This window comes from Arachis duranensis, chromosome 5, assembly GCF_000817695.3.
Source record: "Arachis duranensis cultivar V14167 chromosome 5, aradu.V14167.gnm2.J7QH, whole genome shotgun sequence".
NCBI classification, from domain to species: domain Eukaryota; kingdom Viridiplantae; phylum Streptophyta; class Magnoliopsida; order Fabales; family Fabaceae; genus Arachis; species Arachis duranensis.
In genome coordinates, this window is record NC_029776.3 from 68,099,462 (window position 1) to 68,119,596 (window position 20,135).

The following is a 20,135-nucleotide window of genomic DNA, read 5'->3' on the forward strand; positions in this document are numbered from 1 at the left end:
GATCATGCTAGAAATGCTTTCTCATGTTGGACCAAATTGGGGTTTGGGAAAATATAGTGACATGTAATCTTCCCAACACTTTGATTTGGAAATACATGTGGTATAATCAGTGACCATACTTCATCTCTTCCCATGAGCAATTAAATCAAAGAATTGGGCAATTGTTCCAGCTTAGAGAGATTGGGTTGCCAAGAAATTGGGATCCAATCATCTAAGATTGCCAAAGAGATCAATGAATGCATTGATTGAGGAAGAGATGATAATGAACTTGATCTGGAGAATGCAACATCTCCTAAGCCTAATGAATCCCCCATTTCTGATCTTACCATTCTCTTTACTTTCTGCCATTTATTTTTATGCTCATCTCCCCAAATCCCCATTTAAGATTCTACAATTTATTTTCTGCAATTTACTTTCCCGCCATTTAATTTTTTGCAAATCTCAACTCAATTTCTGCTTAGCTCAACTAGCACACTCTTCCAACTAATGTTTCTTGACCAATCAATCCCTATGGAATTCGACCTCACTCTATTGTGAGTTTTCACTTGACGACAATTCGGTATACTTGCTGAAGGGATATTTGTTGAGAGACAAGTTTTCGTGCATCAAGTTATTGTGCCGTTGCCGGGGATTGATTTTGTATCGACAATGATTAAGTTGGAAGATCACTAGATTGAGGATTTTTCTTTTGTTTGTTTATTTTACCTAGTCATTTACCTTTAGTTCATTTACCTTCTTCCTTTATCCCCTCAACCCTCTCAGTTTTCTTTTTCTTTATTATTACCTACAATTCTTCTCACTAACCCACTAACTGTTTGATAATTTGCACCACTCACACTAACAGCTACCCTAACAAGAATAATCTCTTCATTTTTTTTCTTGTTATGGGTTTTGTTAGTTGTATGACAGGGAGAAGAAGCGTAGCTTCAACTTCTTTTGATTCCGAACCAGAGAGGACATTCCTTAGATTAAGGAGGGAAGCAAGAGGAAAAAGAGTTGTTGGTGCTGAGGAAGAGGAAGAGTACTTTGAAACAAACATGGAGGAGAACTTGGAAAACAACCATGAAGAAGAAGCTCACAACCATACCAGAGAAGGCCCTGTGAATCATGCTGGGCAAGAAAGAAGAGTTCTAGGCTCTTACATCAATCCAAACCCAGGAAATTGTGGAAGTAGCATCCAAAAGCCATCCATACATGCCAATAACTTTGAATTGAAACCCCAACTCATCACCCTTGTTCAGAACAACTGCTCATTTGGAGGAAGTGCCCAAGAAGACCCCAATCAACATCTAACCACCTTCCTGAGAATATGTGACACTGTGAAGTCTGATGGTGTTCATCCGGATGTTTATAGACTGCTCTTGTTCCCTTTCTCACTCAGGGACAAAGCATCTAAATGGCTGGAATCTTTTCCAAAGGAGAGTTTGACAAATTGGGAAGATGTGGTAGGCTGAGAGTTGAGGTACAAACCTTCAAGCAACAAGATGGTGAAACTCTCTATGAGGCATGGGAGAGGTTTAAGGACTTAACAAGAAGGTGCCCACCAGATTTTCTATGAAGGTCTTTCTTACGAGTTAAAGAAGGCCGTAGACCATTCATCAGGGGGCTCTCTGAACAAGAAGAAAACCATTGAATAAGCCATAGATGTCATTGAGACTGTCGCTGAGAATGACTACTTCTATGCTTCTGAAAGAAGCAACACTCGAGGAGTGATGGAGCTGAACCACATGGATGAACTGCTGGCTCAAAATAAGATGATCACCAAGCAGTTAGCAGATCTTACCAAGAAGGTGGAAGAAAACCAAGTTGCAGCAGTCATCACTTCATTACCAGCTCAAGAAGGAGTGAATGCAGGAGAAGAAGGTGACTGGGAAGAAGCCAATTATGTTGGAAACTCACCCAGATAGACCCATGATCCATACTCCAAAAATTACAATTCTGGTTGGAGAAACCACCCTAATTTTGGGTGGGGAAACCAACATGACCAAGGCCAAGACCAGAGACGCCATGACGAACGGGTTTCTTGTCGGTAAAGAATTGCACAAATATGATCGCGTTGTAAGTATAGATTCTAAACCAACAGAAAATTCTTTCGTACAAACGTTTGGTTGTCACAAGTAACAAACCCAATGAAATTTATAAACCGAAGTATTCAAACCTCGGGTTGTCTTCTCAAGGAATTGCAGGGAAGTATGATTTATTATTGGTTATGAAAACAGTGTTTTTGGGTTTTGAAAGGGTTGAATGAGAAAAATAGATTGTAGGGAATTAAATCAATAGCAAAGAAAAACTCTTGGCAAAGTATGAAAATTAGAAGTCCTATCCTAGTTATCCTTATCAATGGTGATGAGAATTATATTTTTTCTCCCACTTAGTCAACCTCTAACTATGAAGGTAAGTCAAGTGGATAAATCAATTTAACACCTAAGGTCCTAGTCAACTCTTGAGGAAAGACTAGAGTTATAGGAATCTAAATTAATCAGCAAAGGTAACAATTATCAATCACGATGAGTTTGACAACTCAGGAGTCACCAATTAATCAATCAAAGCCAATAGTAAAAAAATCTAAATTATAAATTGGGAAAAGCAATCATAAGTCTGAAATACCTCAATGTGTATTAATTAAGAAAATCAATCCTAACATGGAAAGTTCATAAACAAATAAAAGAGAAAATAAATAAAAAGAACATTGAAACTGTGATTTGAAGAAGATAAAAATATTCCTAAATCCTTTAAGAGGAATCCTAATCCTAATTCCTAAGAGAGAGGAGAGAGCCTCTCTCTCTAAAAACTACTTCTAAATTATGAAAATTGTGAATTATGAATGAATGTATGAAGTATATGATGAATGAATGGATTCCCCCACTTTATAGCCTCTAATCTGTGCTTTTTGGGCTGAAAACTGGGTCAGAAACAGCCCAGAAATCACCCTCAGTGTTTTTTGGTACGTACAGGTCGCGGGAAAGTAACGCGGTGGCGTCGTCCACGCGTTTGCGTTGATTGAAATTCACAGATGCGACGCAGGCGCGTCATCTACGCGTTCGCGTCGTCTAACTTCGGGGAAGCTATGGCAAATTATATATCATTGCGAAGCTCCAGATGTTAGCTTTCGAACGCAACTAGAATCGTGTCATTTGGACCTTTGTAACTCAAGTTATGCTCGATTTAGTACCAAGAGGTCAGGCTGGACAGCTTTAGCAGTTCCTTCAGTTCCATGTATTCCTTCCAGTTTTGCATGCTTCTTTTCCATCCTTTAAGCCATTCTTGCCCTGTAATCTCTGAAATCACTTAACACACATATCGAGGCATTGAATGGTAATAAGAGAGGATTAAACATAGCAAAATTAAGACCAAAGAAGCATGTTTTTAATCATAGCACAGAATCAGGAAGGAAAATGTAAAACATGCAAATCATATGAATAAGTGGGTAAAGAGTTGATAAAAACCACTCAATTGAGCACAAGATAAACCATAAAATAGTGGTTTATCAACCTCTCCACACGTAAACATTAGCATGTCCTCATGCTAAGCTCAAGAGAAGCTATAAAGAAGTGAAGAGGAATGATAGAGAGTATGCAATGTAACCTATCTATATGAATGCAATTATATACAGAATGTTTCTACCTACTTGGTTAAAAGTAAATAAGTTCTCCAAGACAAATATGAATCAAATTCCACTAATTCAAATTATACAATGAAAGACAAGTAAACTTGTAAGAAGATAGCTCATGAAAGCAGGGAACATAGAATCAAGCATTGAACCCTCACTTGTAGTGTATATCACTCTAGTCTCTCAAGTGTATATGGTGATTCACTCTACTTTTCTCTAATCATATTTTCTAAACTTTGTTCTTCATCTAACCAATCAACAAATATTTAATGTACCAATGCACACATCATGAGGTCTTTTCAAGGTTGTAATGGGGCCAAGGCAAGGGTGATGATGTATATATAAGGCTAAGTGAGCTAACAAAGTGAATCCTTGATTAGATTTGGGGTAATTTATTTTTTTTGTATCCCCTTATTTAATTACTTAATAATTTTTTTTCATAAATGCACATGGTAATTAAATTATTTTGATTTCACATGAGCATGCTCCCTAAATTTTCAAATATCTTATTCAATTTAATTTCCTTTTTTTTTCTATCATCCCATGTTCCCATAAAATTCCCCACACTTAAATTATACACAATATCTATCTTAAGCTAACCAAAGATTCAATTGGGATATTTAATTTTGTTTTTCTGCTTAAGGCTAGTGATGTGGTAAAATATTAAACAAATGGGGATTAAAAAGCTCAAAGTGGCTAACAAAGGTAATTTAAAGGGTATGCTTATTTGGGATAAGTGAGCTAAACAAATGATGGCCTCAATCATATGCAAGCATGTAAATATACTAAATAATGGACATAGAGAATGGAACAAAGTAAAGATAGCAATCATAGAGAAGAAAACACACAAGAATAAAATATTATGGTTAAATAATGTAACCATGCAATTAAGCTCAAAATCTCACAGGTTGTGTGTTCTTTGGCTCAAAAAAAACATGTTCCAAATACAACTTCAAACAAATTTAGCACATAGAAATTAATGAAAATTTTCAAAAATAGGATCCTAGAAAGAAACTTATTATTTTTCAACTAAGTAGTACTTAAATGCAAACAATCAACTACACATGTAATCTATGATGGAATGCAACAATGAACAAACAAAGAAAATATAATATTGGTGTTGAGAAGAGAAGAACTAACCCGTGGAGATCGGTATCGACCTCCCCACACTTAAAGATTGCACCGTCCTCAGTGCATGCTAAGATGTACAAGTGGACGGGCTGCTCCAACTGATGTTTTTCTCTATAGATTGTACAGATTGACTTGCCTGTCTCCCTATTAAGAAGCTTTTTCTCTCTCTTCGTGGTGGCCATCCTGAAAGAAGAGAAAAAAAAGGAAAGTAACCAAAAATTAAAGATAAGAACATAAATAAAATATGGGTGTTAATGCCAAATAATAAAGGTCTCAATTACATGGTAGCTACAACATGCAAGTGAGAAAATAGTGGAAGCAAATGGCATATCAATAGTGCAAAAGTTGCAACAATGGGGAAGAGAGTGTGGGTACTGCAAGATAGTGTAAGTGCATATCAATGCAAGAGGAATATCAGTATTATAAAAATTAGCATTGACTTATGAATAATACCCAATCAGAATAAAACAAGTCATGAAGCACCAGAATAGTTCAAGAAAAGATGCAATAGTTGAAGAAGAGAATTTTAACACCAATGGAAAAGAAAAAGAAAGTAAGAAAGGAGAAAGAAAGAAATAAGAAGGAAAGAAAAGATTTGGATATAGGGAAGAAAAAGATAAGATATTTGGCTGATTTGGATAAGCTGTGCGCCGCTTGTGACGCGAACGCGTAAGTGACGCATTCGCGCGGATAGTGCTTCTATGAAATGACGCGGACGCGTCATCCACGCGGTCGCGTGGTTCGATTTATGCCATTAGCGCGAAGGCAGCCTCGTGGTCGCGCAACTCTCTGTTTGAAACTCATATTGCCAAATATTTGGGTGACACTCGCGTGGAAGGGCTTGTGCTTCTAGCACGGTTCTAGCGCCACTCCATCACAACTTGCTACCATACACCCATTTTACGTCGATTTTTAGGGCACGCGTTCGCGTGAGTGACGCGGACGCGTGGTAGGCATTTTTCCTACATGACTCGGACGCGTCATCGACGCGGTTGCATGGATCAATTTGCGCCAAAGGCACGCCTCCAGCCACGCTTTCGCGTGACTCTCTGTTAAATTTTGTTTTCTTCCCAACACACATATGACGCGGATGCGTCGGCGACGCTTACGCGTCACGTGCGTGTTTTTTTTTTATTTTTTTATGTAGTATGCAGAATGCAATGCTAATATGAATGTTATGCAAAATTCCAAGTTCAATCAAAACTCAAAAACAAACAAAACAGACTAGAATTAAAACTGAAAAAGGAACGATCAAACTATGGTGGGTTGTCTCCCACCTAGCACTTTTAGTTAAAGTCCTTAAGTTGGACATTTGGCGAGCTCCCTTGTTATGGTGGCTTGTGCTTGAACTCATCCAGGAATCTCCACCAATGTTTGGAATTCCAACAGCCTCCAGGGTCCCAAATAAGGCATGTAAAGCTTTTGAGCAGTTTCAAACAGGTTCTCAGGCTTCCGGGGTGTTGAATGTTAGGGCGGATTCCAGGATCCCAAACCTTGCTTTTGCATCCGTCTTCTTCTTGAGCAATATTGTTCTATCCAGGTAGCAAGCAATCTGAATTCTCACTAAAGCAGCCAAACAACTTCCTAGACCCATTCAGTTGAGCTCTACACCAACCTTTGCGTTTAAACTTAAAGCTTCCAACTATAATGAACCTTGCAGGACAATTCTTACCACTAACCATCTTCCTCTTACTCTTAATGCCACAAGGAGCTCTAAGTTGACCATCCATCTCCAGTAGCACATATTCAAGTGGAATTAGAAAGCTAAGGGATATGAATTTTATCCACTTGAATGTTGTAAAGGATGTGATGCATGAAAACTTGTCTCTCAACAAATTTTCCTTCGGCAAGTATACCGAATTATCATGAAGTAAAACTCACAATAGAGTGAGGTCAAATCCCACAAGGATTGATTGGTCGAGTAACTTCAGTTAGAAGAATATGTAGATTGAGATGCAGAAATTTAAATGACTGGAAAGTAAGTAACAGAAATTAAAGTGCAGAATCTTAGATGGGGATTTGGGGTAATGAGCATGAAATTAAATGGCAGAAAGTAAACAGAATAGGTAAGATCATAAATGGGGAAATCATTGGGTTCAGGAGATATTGCATTCTCCAGATCAAGTTTATTCTCATCTCTTCCTCAATCAATGCATTCATTGATCTTCTTGGCAATCTTAAGTGATTGGATCCCAATTCCTTGGCAATCCAATCTCTCTAAGCTTGAACAATTGCCCAATTCCTTGATTTAATTGCTCATGGGAAAAGATGAAGTGTGGTCACTGATTATACCACATGTATTTCCAAATCAAAGTGTTGATAGGATTACATGTCACTATATCCGCCCAAACCCCAATTTGGTCCAACATGAGAAAGCATTTATAGCATGATCTCCTCATCCCTTTTCCAAGGCTCAAAGGAGATCCAATTATGGAGAGTTTCTTTTCCAAGACAACTAACCTATTGAATTAAGATCGAAAGCTTTCTAGTAAAATCAAGAGAAAAGAAAGAAGAAGAAGAATGAAAACTATAATTGATCCATTAAATTACAACAAAGCTCCCTAACCCAATGGAAGGGGTTTAGTTGTTCATAGCTCTAGAAATGAAAAATGGCAGAAAAGAAGAATCCATGCTAAAAGTGCAAAAAAATAATTCTATAGAAAATAGTTACCAAAAGTGCCAAGCTTCTCTATAGTTCAAAACTACTCCTATATATACTACTCCTCTTGATCTTCTAGTGAGTTCTTCAAGTCTTGGATGTGGGCTTTGGATCTTGAGTTAAAGCAGTTCTCATCTTTAGTGGGCCCAACTTGCAGAGAAATATGAATTAGGCTTTGGGTATTTAGTAAGATTTAACGTTGAGTGCCATTGTGGGTTCGAGAACGTTAGTGGCATTCACTTTTTCCACTAACGTTCCACCTTCATATATCCACGTTAAATCCAACGTTAGTGGTCTTAACGTGACCTCCAACGTTGCTTTCTCAAATTTTGGCCAACGTTATTGGGACTCACTTTTCCCAATAACGTTGGCTTGTACCCCTTCGCGAACATTAATGAGAATCACTTTTCCCATTAACGTTGCTTAGTGCCCCTTTGTTCCTACGTTAGAGCCCACGTTAGTATAGCTAACGTGACTTTTAACGTAGGTGTGATTCACCTTCGAGAGCGTTAGTGACACTCACCTTTGTCACTAATGCTCCAAATGGCAAATTCTCTACGTTGGAACTCACATTAACTAAGTTAACGTGGCTCTTAACGTAGTAGTGATGGCATCTTCCAACGTTAGTGACAAAAGTGAGTGTCACTAATGTTGGCTCTTTGATCTCAACTCCACGTTAACTTTCACGTTAATAGTCTTAACGTGAAAGTTAACGTAGGCAATGCTAGTTGGTCCAACGTTAGTGACAAAAGTGAGTGTCACTAACGTTGGCTTTTGTTTTCCTCTTCTACGTTAGAGTTCACGTTAACTAAGTTAACGTGACTCTTAACGTGGATCATTGCCAAGTTCTCCAACATTAGTGGTGTTCACGTTTTCTCTTAACGTTGGAGTTCCTTTTTCTTCTACGTTAACTACCACGTTAACTTAGTTAACGTGGCAAGTAACGTGAGCTTTGGATGGCTTCGCAGGCGTTATTGGTGATCACTTTTCTCATTAACGTTGCAAGCTTTACCATTCCACGTTAGTGTTCACGTTAACTAGGTTAACGTGAATACTAACGTGGTTCTTCCTTGCTTCCTTTGCCCTGAAAACAAGTAATTAAAGTGCATCAAAGCTCTAGCCAAAGTCATGAGATTATGTGTCATCAATTTATCATGCAATTCTAGCAAAATACTCATGAAATGATGTAAAGTCCACAATAGTTGCTTGAATCAAGGTGTGAGTGTATTTTCATCCAAAACTTGCCTTATTCACTAAGAAAATGCATGAAACTACCCTAAAACAGTAAAGAAAAGGTCAGTGAAACTGGTCTAGATGCCGTGGCATCACAACACCAAACTTAAAGCTTGCTTGTCCCTAAGCAAGTACTGAAGCATAAGAAGAATGAAATGAAATAACAAGAAGATAAAATAGAAGTAGCATTCCTGGTTTATGGGGTTTCATGCATAGCAACTTATGTTCTTTCCCTTTAGGTTTCAAGCCTTTATCAAATCCTTAGTCACTTTCTTGATTGCACTCTTTGAGACTTCTTTCTTATTGATCTTTCCTTCTTTTTCAAAGTTTATTGACACTTTATGATGAGCTTTCAGCCAACACTCCCAAACCAGTTGGTTTAAGGTGCTAGGTGTTAAGACACCCCTAATGACTTACTTCCTCAAGTCTCTCTCCCTCACACATACACACTACATGCATATGGTTTGTTATTTTTCCTTTCTTGAGACCTTGGTGTCCAGCACCTCTTTGGGTTACTAAGTGTTTTGTAGCAAAGGTTACTCTTGATAGTGGACTTTCAACTGATAATCCCGGATTAGTTAATCCAAGTTACCAAGTGATAATGCACCCCTAAGAGCTTATTCATCCAAGTATATCCTTTGTACATAGACACCACAGACACATGCCTCAATTTTGAAACCCTTGATGCCTAGTATTGTTTCTTATTGCGTTTCTTTCTTTTTCACTTCTATTGCTCTTTCTCTTTTCTTATTGAGATCTTATTGTTTAGCTAGTCTCAAAGGGTGTGTCTCAAACATAGGACTCAGGATAGATAGTTGCTTTCTTTCCTTACTTGGTGAACCAACTTAGCTTACTAATCAACCTACCACAAACATTCAGAATGCACTTCACAAAATACTCCACTCTTGTTCTTTTCATAACATTTTCTTTTTGATTAACTTAAAGAGACAAGCATACATGTAAGAAAGATGAAAGTGAACACTCAAGACATTAAGCTAGCACACTTAACCTAAGCAACAAAACTTAAATGCAGAATTAAAATTCCTAAACTACTCATGGAAGCATGTTCTATTTCATATATGATTTTCCTTATTTAAAGCTTTGAAAAAGGTAAACTAAGAAGGAACTTCACCACCTTTCACTTGTTGGCCTGCTTATGTTCTTCTGCTCCCTTGGGATTCTCCTTGATTACTTGAGTCTCCATTCCCCTTGTGCTTCCCCATCAGCTTTTTCCAGAAACCGGCATCCTCCATCTTCTTCTTTAATGCTTCCTTTTGCTATTTTACCTTCCCCTATTCTTGTTCTGTTAAGTTCTTGCGAACTGCCTCATAACTTGGGATGTCAGGGTGCAAGTGATGCATATGCTCAGTCATATATTTTAACCTTTCTTGAGTGTTGATGCTGAATTCTTCTCGATGTAGTTGCCTTCCTTCATTGAGTACGCTGAATTCGTTGAATGCTTTCATCTGAGTCATCTGGCGTTGATTGAGTTCCTGGAGGCGTTTATCTTGGCTTTCTTGCCTTTCAGACACTTGACTGATGGCTTGAGTGAGCTGAGAGTAGTGTTCTTGTTGCTGCTCCATTAGCTGTTTCTGCCATTCCCTTTGTTGATTCATCCAATTTGTTAGCATTTCCTCTTGACGATCCATTCTCTGATATTGAAATTACAATTGTTGTTCTTGTCCTTCCATGTATATTCTTGATAAATCGTCAATGGCTCCTCGGATGTGACCCAAATTGATGTTGGTTGGGTCATAATACCCTTCTTGATGATGTTCTGTTGGTTGGGTTTCTTCTTGGATAGGTTCTTCCTCTTGTGCTTCTTCTAATGTCCTCTTCCTTAGATGGGGTCTTTTCTGCTGTTGAGCTGGAGTCACATGGGTTATGCGTTGGAGTGTAAGTGATCTCCCAAGACCTACTCAAGTTGGATTGATGTCTTCAAAGACTACCTTGGCTTTCATGCATAATCTAAGGATGGTGCTGGGGTACCAAAGTCTAGCACCTGAATCTTTCTTCTCGGCTGATTCTTGGATTCCTTCAGCTATAATTTTGTGCACATTGATGCTTTCACCTTTTATTAAATAATGTACCATGGTAGCTCGAGCAATGTTGACCTCAGAATTGTTTACAGCTGGAAGGATAGATCATCTCACAAGCTCCAACCATCCCTTGGCTTCTGGGATGAGGTCTCCTCTCCTGACGAAACGGGGTCTCTTATCCAAATACATTTCCCAGTCAGATCCCACAATGCATATGTCACCTACAATTTCTTCTAGTTCATCATTGTCGGGGCCATTGTTCATTCTTTCTTGGTACCCGAGCTCAACAAAGTGTGGTGATTTCAGATGAAGAGTTCTAATTATAGAATTTGGGCTGAAATCTACCTCTGTTCCTCTTACATAGCTTTTGAAAGTGGGGGTTATGGTCTTGTCTTCTCTAACCACATTTGCGTAAAATTTCCTGATGAGAGTTGTATTTACCCTTGCTTCTGGGTTAGTGAGCTTTTGCCAATCCCTTTTCTCAATCTTCTCCCAAATTTGTGGACATTCATCTTCATTGAACTGGAATGTTGATTCAGGTAGTATCTTCTTGTCCTTTATTCGTTCGAACTCGAGCTCATGGAAGGCTGTTTTCAATCTCCAGGCATCGAAGGAAGGCTGCTCCATGGGTTCCTTTCCTCTTCGCCTTTTGGAACTTGATGATGCCATGTAGGATAGTTGATATATTGGTTAATTCTCAAGATGGCTAGGAGGGTGTATGTGAAGTCTTTGGTGGAGGATATGCCCGAAAGGAGAGAGTGGGAAGGGTGAGAATAAGTGTGTATGGAGAGGTTGTGTGAAGGGGTTTATATAGGAAGATGGCAATTGATTGAAGGGTGTGGATTGATAGTCTTATTTGATAGTGGACGGTTGGGGTTTTGGATTGATTGAGCACAAGGATCACCTCCTTTATGGGGGTCTTGGTTCGGTCTTCAAAATTATCTATTCCCAATGTTGCATGGCAATACTTCCAAGGACATTCCCCATGAAGACAAGTGTGAAATTCCTTTGGACGAATCTCCCTTCTTCAATTGCCCCATCAAGTATCATCAATGTCCTTTTTGATTCCCTATACACAAAAAGAAAATGCAATGGGTTATTTGAATTTTTTTGGTGGGAAAAAGTGTGAACTAAAAAAAATATTTCTTTTTCTTTTGTTTTTACATGACTAAATGCTTTCCATGGATGCAAATCAATCAACCATTAAGCTTCCCATGCGTGCACGTTGGTACACCAAACTTGTTTGTGATCACATGGTGCAACAAGTTTGGGGAATAAATCTTCCTCATAGGGTGTGTTCAAACCTCACTTGGTGTGCTTTGAACACCAAACTTATCATGTACTATACGTTGCATGTAGAGGAGCTTTATATTAGTTGTCAAAATTGAATTGAAATTCCATGGAAAATGCCTTATTACTATTATTAGGGATTTAAGAAAGGAGGTATAGAACATGGGTTGCCTCCCATGAAGTGCTTCTTTAACGTCATTAGCTTGACGTTTGGTCTTTGTCAAGGTGGCTGATAGTGCTTGAAGTCTTCTCCTCTTGCAGTGAACCTATGTCCATTGGCTTCGATGATAAGCTCCATATGCTCTAAGGACAAGATTTTGTTGATAGTGTACACAGGAGGCAGCTAAGATGGAATAGTGGGGAGGTGAGGTGGTATCGATGGAAAGTATGTAGAGATCACTTCATCACCTGGTGAGAAATTTTCTGTAGAAATTTTCTTATTTCTCCATCCCCTTGGAACTTTCTTCTTTGTTTCCATTAATGTTGTCTTGTTTTTTATAGACTCTTTCTCTAAGGACTCTTTGTTGCTAGCTTTGCATGACTCTGGTTTGCTCAGCTTCCTTTGAGTTACCTTTGGATGAGGTTCTTGAATATATGGCTTGCCCACCAATGGAATTTCTAGTTGTGTTGTTTGTGCTTCACTGCTTGTTTCTTACATCAGTGCTTCATTCTGCTCTTCTCTTGATTCTTTATTCTCTTGACTTGCTTCTTGTGAGAGGTTGAAAACATTGAAAATGAGCTGCTCGTCATGTATTCTCAGCACTAACTCTCCTCGCCCTACATCTATGAGTGCTCTAGCTGTGGCTAGGATTGGTCTTCCCAGAATGATGGGGTAAATAGGATTCTCATCCATTTTCAGAACAACAAAATCTGTGGGAAGATAGTAGCTCCCAACCTTCACCAACACATTTTCAACCACTCCTATTGCTTGTTTCTGAGTTTTGTCAGCCAATCTGATAATTACATCAGTAGGAGTTAGTTCATTGATTTGGAGCTTCTCCATGAGGGAGAGAGGCATTAAGTTAATGCTTGCTCCCAAGTCACAAAGCCCTTTGTCAATCATTGTTTCTCCTATGGCACAAGAAATGTGGAAACTCCCTGGATCCTCCTTCTTTGTGGGTGGCCCTGGTTGAATGAGAGCACTGCAATCCCTGTTCATCTTTATGGTTTGTCCACCCTTCAATGGACTTTTTTCTGGCTAGTAGCTCCTTTATATACTTGATGTAGAAAGGCATTTGCTGGAGAGCTTTAATAAATGGTATATTTACATCAAGAGATGCAAACATATCAAGGAACCTTGAGTACATTCTCCCTGCTACACCACCTTTAAGCGTGTGGGGAAAAGGTGCATATGGATTCAACACCTCCTTCTTCCTTAGCTCTTCCTTGGATGTAGGTTGAGTTGTATAGCTTCCTTCCTCCTGGCTTTCCTTTTGATTATTTTGGAGGTGTTCTGCTCCATTCATACTTCCTTCATCACTTGTGGCTATCATTTTGCATTCCTCCCATCTCACCTTATTTGTTTCTCCTCTTGGATTCTTTTCTGTATCACTGGGGAATCCATCAGTGGGTTTGGGAATTTGTTGAGATAGATACCCTACTTGGGACTCTAATCTCTTGATGTTTTCTCCTTGGTTCTTGATATTGGCTCACACTTCTTCCTTAAACACTTTGTTTTCTTGGACTTCTTTGCATAAGTTTTCAAGTAGAGCCTCAATCTTTGAGAGCGTATCATCTGTTAATGATGGTGGGTTGAGATTAGGTGGTTGAGAAGGTTGGTTAGATGGATGTTGGTAATATCTCTGTGAGGTGTTTTGATGAGTTGCATTGTTGTTGGAATTGAGGTTGTGGCGTTTCTGATCTTGCCCTTGATCTTGTTTGTTTCCCCATCCAAAGTTGGGGTGATTTCTCCATCCAGAGTTGTAAGTTTTGGAGTATGGATCATGGACTTGTCTAGGTGAGTTTCAACATAGTTGGCTTGATCCCAGTCACCTTCTTCTCCTATGTTTACTCCTTCTTGAGCTGATGATGAGGTGATGGCTGCTGCAACTTGGTTCTCCTCCACCTTCTTGGTAAGATCTGCTAGCTGCTTGGTAATCATCTGTTTTGAGCTAACAATGCATCCATATGGTTCTGCTCCATTACTCCTCTGGTGTTACTTCTTTTGGAGGCATAGAAGTAGTCATTTTCAGCAACTGTTTCAATGACATCTATGGCTTCTTCAATGGTTTTCTTCTTGTTTAAAGTGCCTCCTGATGAATGATCCACAGCCTTCTTTGACTCATAGGAAAGACCTTCATAGAAGATGTGAAGTTGAACACATTCGTTAAACATCTCTGGTGGGCATCTTCTTGTTAGATCTTTGAATCTCTCCCATGCTTCATAAAGTGTCTCACCATCTTGTTGCCTGAAAGTTTGCACCTCAGTTCTCAGCCTATTGATCCTTTGAAGAGGGTAAAATCTTGCCAAAAACTTGTTCATCACTTCTTCCCAATTAGTTAAGCTCTCCTTTAGGAAGGATTCAAGCCATTTGGATGCCTTGTCCCTGAGTGAAAATGGGAACAAGAGCAACCTATAGACATCTAGATGGACTCCATTGGATTTCATAGTGTCACAAATCCTCAGGAAGGTGGTTAAATGTTGCTTGGGATCTTCCTGAGCACTTCCTCCAAATGAGCAATTATTCTGAACAAGAGTGATGTGCTGGGGTTTTAGTTCGAAATTGTTGGCATGTATGGTGGGCTTCTGAATGCTGCTTCCACAGTTTCCTGGATTAGGATAGATATAGGAGTCTAAAACTCTCCTTTCTTGCCCAGCCCGATTTGCATGGCCTTCTGTGACATGATTATGAGCTTCTTCTTCATGATTGTTCTCCAAATTCTCTTCCATGTTGGGTTCAAAGTACTCTTCCTCTTCTTCCTCAGCACCAATAATTCTTTTCCCTCTTGTTTCCCTTCTTAGTCTCCAAAGGGTCCTTTTAGTTTCTGAATTAAAGGATGTTGAATCTCATTCTCTTCTCCATGTCATACACAGACAGATTGCACAACAAGAGATACAATGAAGAAACTATTCTTGTTAGAGTAATTATTAGTGTGAGTGATGCAAATTATCAAACAGTTAGTGGGTTAGTGAGCAGAATTGTAATCAAAGAAAGAAATAACGAAAAATTAAAGAGGGTGCAGGGGGTGAGGAGGAAATTAAAACAAACTAAAGGAAATTGACTAAATGAAATAAACAAAAAGAAAAATGCTCAATCTAGTGATCTTTAAACAATCATTATTGATTCAAAATCAATCCCCGGCAACGGCGTCATAAACTTGATGCATGAAAACTTGTCTCTCAATAAATTTTCCTTCGACAAGTATACCGAATTGTCGTCAAGTAAAACTCACAATAGAGTGAGGTCGAATCCTACAAGGATTGATTGGTCAAGCAACTTTAGTTAGAAGAATATGCTAGTTGAGCTAAACAGAATTTAGATTGAGATGCAGAAATTTAAATGACTGGAAAGTAAGTAACATAAATTAAAGTGCAGAATCTTAAATGGGGATTTGGGGTAATGAGCATGAAAATAAATGGCAAAAAGTAAAGAGAATGGGTAAGTGGTGTGGAATTTATAACCCACACTTACTAACTGGCAAGTGCACCGGGTCGTACCAAGTAATATCTTACGTGAGTAAGGGTCGATCCCACGAGGATTGATGGATCAAGCAACAATGATTGATTGATTGGCTTAGTTAGGCAAGCAGAAATTGGTTTTGTGATGTTCAAAAGGTTTAAGTTTGAATTCAAAATACCAAAAGTATAGACAATTAAATAAATTGGGAATAAAATATGGATAAACAGTTAAGGCTTCAGAGTTATCTATTTTTCCGGATTAACTTTTCTTACTAACTATTTTAATTATGTAGGATTTAATTTATGGCAAACTATATGTGACTAGACCCTAATTCCTTAGACCTTTCTAGTCTCCTCTAAAATTCATCAACTGCCAATTCCTTGGTCAATTAATTCCAATTAGAGGGTAAAAATCAATTTTCAGTTTATATGCCACAAAAATTCTAATTACCCAAAAATAAGGGGATTATATGTCACGTATCCCATTAAATCCAAATAATTAAAATTTAGGAGAATATGTTTTCAAGCTGTTGTTCAAGTAAAGAGCTTTTCCAAGTTTTACAAGAACTCTAATAGAAAGAGGGTCATACTTCCGTTCCACCCAAATTCATAGGATAAAGAGCGAAAACAATTCTTAAATATAAATCCAAAACATAAATTAAAATAGAAAAAGTAATAAAATCAATCCATATAAATAGACAGAGCTCCTAACCTTAACAGGTTGCTCATGGAATGTAGAATGTAAATTTTGTATAGAATTCCCTAACGGAATCCCTCTAATGTGTAATCTCGTGTTTAGAAGAGAAGTCTCCTCTTTTTATAAGTAATCCTAATTAATTTAAAATCTAATTATCTAAAAATAAAAATAATATCTTTTCCTAAAAGATAAGATTTGAATTTAAATCCGAATTAATTAATAGATTTTTAGTTGATGGGAGGGGACCACTTGCTTTGTCCATTCTGCACCTTCTAATCTGTGTTTACTAGGCTGGAAAGTGGGTCAAAACAGCCCAGAAATCACCCCCAGCGTCATTTGTATTTTTGCAGATCGCGCATGTGACGCGTCTGTGTCGTCCACGCGTTGGCGTCATTTGTGCAGATTCCAATCCGCGCGTTCGCGTCATTGCGATTTCTCCATTCCGCGCGGTCGCGTGAGCCATGCGTCCGCGTCGGTCTTTGCTGGTCATCTCTTTGGTTTCTTCTTTTTCTCTGCAGAAACTTCATCAAATCCCTCCGAATGCTACCTAAAATAAATAAAATTGCATAAAACTCAAAATAGCATGCATAGTGGCTAAAATATAATTAATTCTTAATTATACTCAACAAATTAGATGCAAATTCACTAGGAAAAGATAGACAAGATGCTCACGCATCACAACACCAAACTTAAACTGTTGCTTGTCCTCAATCAACCAAAACTAATATAGGCTTGGGATGTGAATTTGCATGAGAATGAGAGTTCGATTAAGCTCATGTCTCTTCTCATAGTGGGGTTTACAACTGCAATCTTGAATAGTTTTAGCATCTCACTCTCCTTTGAATTAAAAGAATGTTAATGTCATTCGGATTTAGAATCCGGATGATATTATGAATTCTCTGATCTTTTATACTTCAGTTTAATCCTTGAACACAACAAAATTTACTTTAATTTATTTTCCTTTGGTGCTTTGCACCTTGAGCCTAGCTGCGACTTTAAATGTTTTGTCTCAAGAGTTACTTGACACAAAAACACCACAAGCACTTAACTGGGGAACTCTTTTTGAGTTTTCATTTTTCTTTTAATTACTCCCAGACAGTGGTGCTCAAAGCCTTTATCATACTTTGTTAAACGCACTTGGTCTCGACTCTAAGTATTATGTCTCAAGGATTACTTGACACAATCACACCACAAGCATATGACTAGGGAAACAACTCTTTGAGCTTTTAATCATGTCCGACCTCCCTAGTCATTGATGCTCAGAGCCTTGGACCTTGCTTTTATTATTATTTATTTATGTATTTAATGATTTTTTCTTTTGCTGTTTCTTTTGCTTCAAGGATTAAATTTTTTTTTTCAGAGAAGTCATAATAATTCTCTAAGTTCATGTTCCTTATACATCAACATCACTTGATTCAAATTCAAATATGCACTGTTCATACCATGCATTCAAAAATCACAGAAAATACCACGACTTTTAAGTAAATGAGACTATTCTTAGAATTAAACTCAATTTCTCATGCAATACATCACTTCTTTTTTCTTTTCTTTTTAGATTCAAGTTCAGTGAGTGGTACATGAAATATCTTTTCAGCATTAAAGAAATAAAAAAAACTAGTCCTAGAATTCTAACTAATAAAAGATCATGCAACAGACAAAGTAAAATAGCAGAAAGCCGGAACATAACATAGAAAAAGAAAGGAGGAATAAAAATGAAAGGAACTCAACCACCTTAGTTATCCTAGCGGTCGCTATATTCTTCAGGTTGTGCTCCTTCGTGAAGATGATTTGCCTCCCTTTTTGGTGCCAGAAAACCAATACATGCAGCGTCCAACAACACCAAACTTAAAGGTTTGCTTGTCCTCAAGCAAATAGGAACTGAAAATAGAAGAGACAAATATTATGAGGAGATAAAAATAAAAGGATAAAAGAATAAGAGAAAATTAGGATTGGGAGAAAGAGAAAGAAAAATGGGCGGCGCAAGCGACGCGGACGCGTGGAGCACGCGTTCGCGTGATTGCATTTTAGTTAGTTGACGCGGTCGCGTCGGTCACGCGGTCGCGTGACCCATGTTATGCTTCGGGCGTGAGTGCAGCCTCGCGCCTGCACAACTCTCTGTTTGAATTTAAATATTTGCCAAATCTGGGGTGACGCGATCGCGTGGGGCATGCAATCGTGTGAGTGGCTTCAGAAAAGAATGACGCATACGCGTCGGCGACGCGGTTGCGTGATAGAGATTATGCGTCTAGCACCAAGCCAGTACCACTCCGGCACAATATTTGGTTGTGCACCCTTTTTATGTCGAAAATCAGGGCACGCGGCCGCGTGGGTCACGCGGTCGCGTGGGAGGCTAATATTCCCACATGACACGGACACGTCGGTGATGCGGTCGCGTGGGGCGATTTGTGCCACTGGCACGCCTCCAGCCACGCTCCAGCGTGACTCTCTGTTCGTTTTTATTTTCTCCCCTCTCCTTGCGTCGCAGACGCGTCGCTGATGCAGTCGCGTCGCATGGCTTTTTTTTATAGCTTGAGGTGTTCGGTTCCTGAGATAAAATAGATGCATGATCAGAAAATTAGTAAGAACTCAATAAAAATAAAATAAATGCGAAAACTACTACTACGAAAAACAACTAAGAATGAAAAGAAATGATCATACCACGGTGGGTTGTCTCCCACCAAGCACTTTTAGTTAAAGTCCTTAAGTTGGATGGTGCACGAAATTGCAATCACACTTTGCAATCCCGCACAACTAACTAGCAAGTGCATTGGGTCGTCCAAGTAATACCTTACGTGAGTAAGGGTCGATCCCACGGAGATTGTCGGCTTGAAGCAAGCTATGGTTATTGTTCATACCCTGACCGAGCTCCCAAACTCGGGAAGTTCATAGAAGGTCCGACCTCGTCCCAAGGCCCACGCCTGAGGTCGGACCTCGGACAAATTAGCTAAAGAAGGCCCATCAAAAGGAACGAAGCCCAAAACCTAAAGGCCGAAAAGGCCTAGGAAAGGCGGTTCCGCAAAGATAGGGATAAAACTCCCAAAAGATAAGATAAGATAAAAATATCTTATCCAGGGAAGATCACAGCCAACTACTATAAATACACTGGAGCACCCAGGTATAACTCATACTCTAATTCTACTCGATATCTTCTTGGACCCATGCTAACTTAAGCATCGGAGTGTCATTGCAGGTACAACCACCAGCCGCTCGGCACATCAAGCTCGGGTCACAGCACCCTCACCTCGGGTCTTGCCAGACGACCGAGCTACACGTTTCAGGTAACCCTCGGAACATTGGCGCCGTTGCCGGGGACCTGGAAGTCATCCCTTTGCCATGGCGAACGACCCTCCCAACAATAACCACGCTACATCAGAACAAGAAGAGGAAGTTGACACCGGCGAACGACCGGACAGCCCTCTATCACCACGCACTCCAGGAGGAAACAAACAGAATCGCCCAAAGACATCACTCCCAAACAAAGATCCACCAAATCCCGAGAAGGAAAAGAACTCGGAAATTCTAGAAGCAGTTCGGGCACAGCAAAACCGGCTGAAACAACTCGAAGAGGACATAAAGAAGCAGAAAGAAACTGAACAAGATCTGAGAAGGGAGGCTCGCAAGCGCAGAGAATTAGAAGAAAAACTGCGGAAAATAGAGGCCAACCTGAAAGATCGGTCAGACCGCGGCCCCACCCCCGAAGGCAACCATGATCCCTTCACGCAAGAGATCATGAAGGAGAAAGTACCGCGAAACTTCAAACCGCCCGATATGGATCTCTACAACGGCACCACCGATCCAAGTCACCACCTCAGCAACTTCAGAAGCAGAATGTACCTAGTCGACGCCTCCGACGCGATT

The 20,135-nt window shown here is 39.3% G+C and overlaps 1 non-coding gene across 1 annotated transcript; it reads right to left on the minus strand.

Moving 5' to 3' along the window:
* Window positions 1–1,447: 1,447 nt before the first annotated feature.
* LOC127747888 (small nucleolar RNA R71) lies at window positions 1,448–1,550 on the minus strand. The gene has a single exon (XR_008009835.1). It is a non-coding gene; the product is annotated as a small nucleolar RNA R71 (small nucleolar RNA).
* Window positions 1,551–20,135: the final 18,585 nt, after the last annotated feature.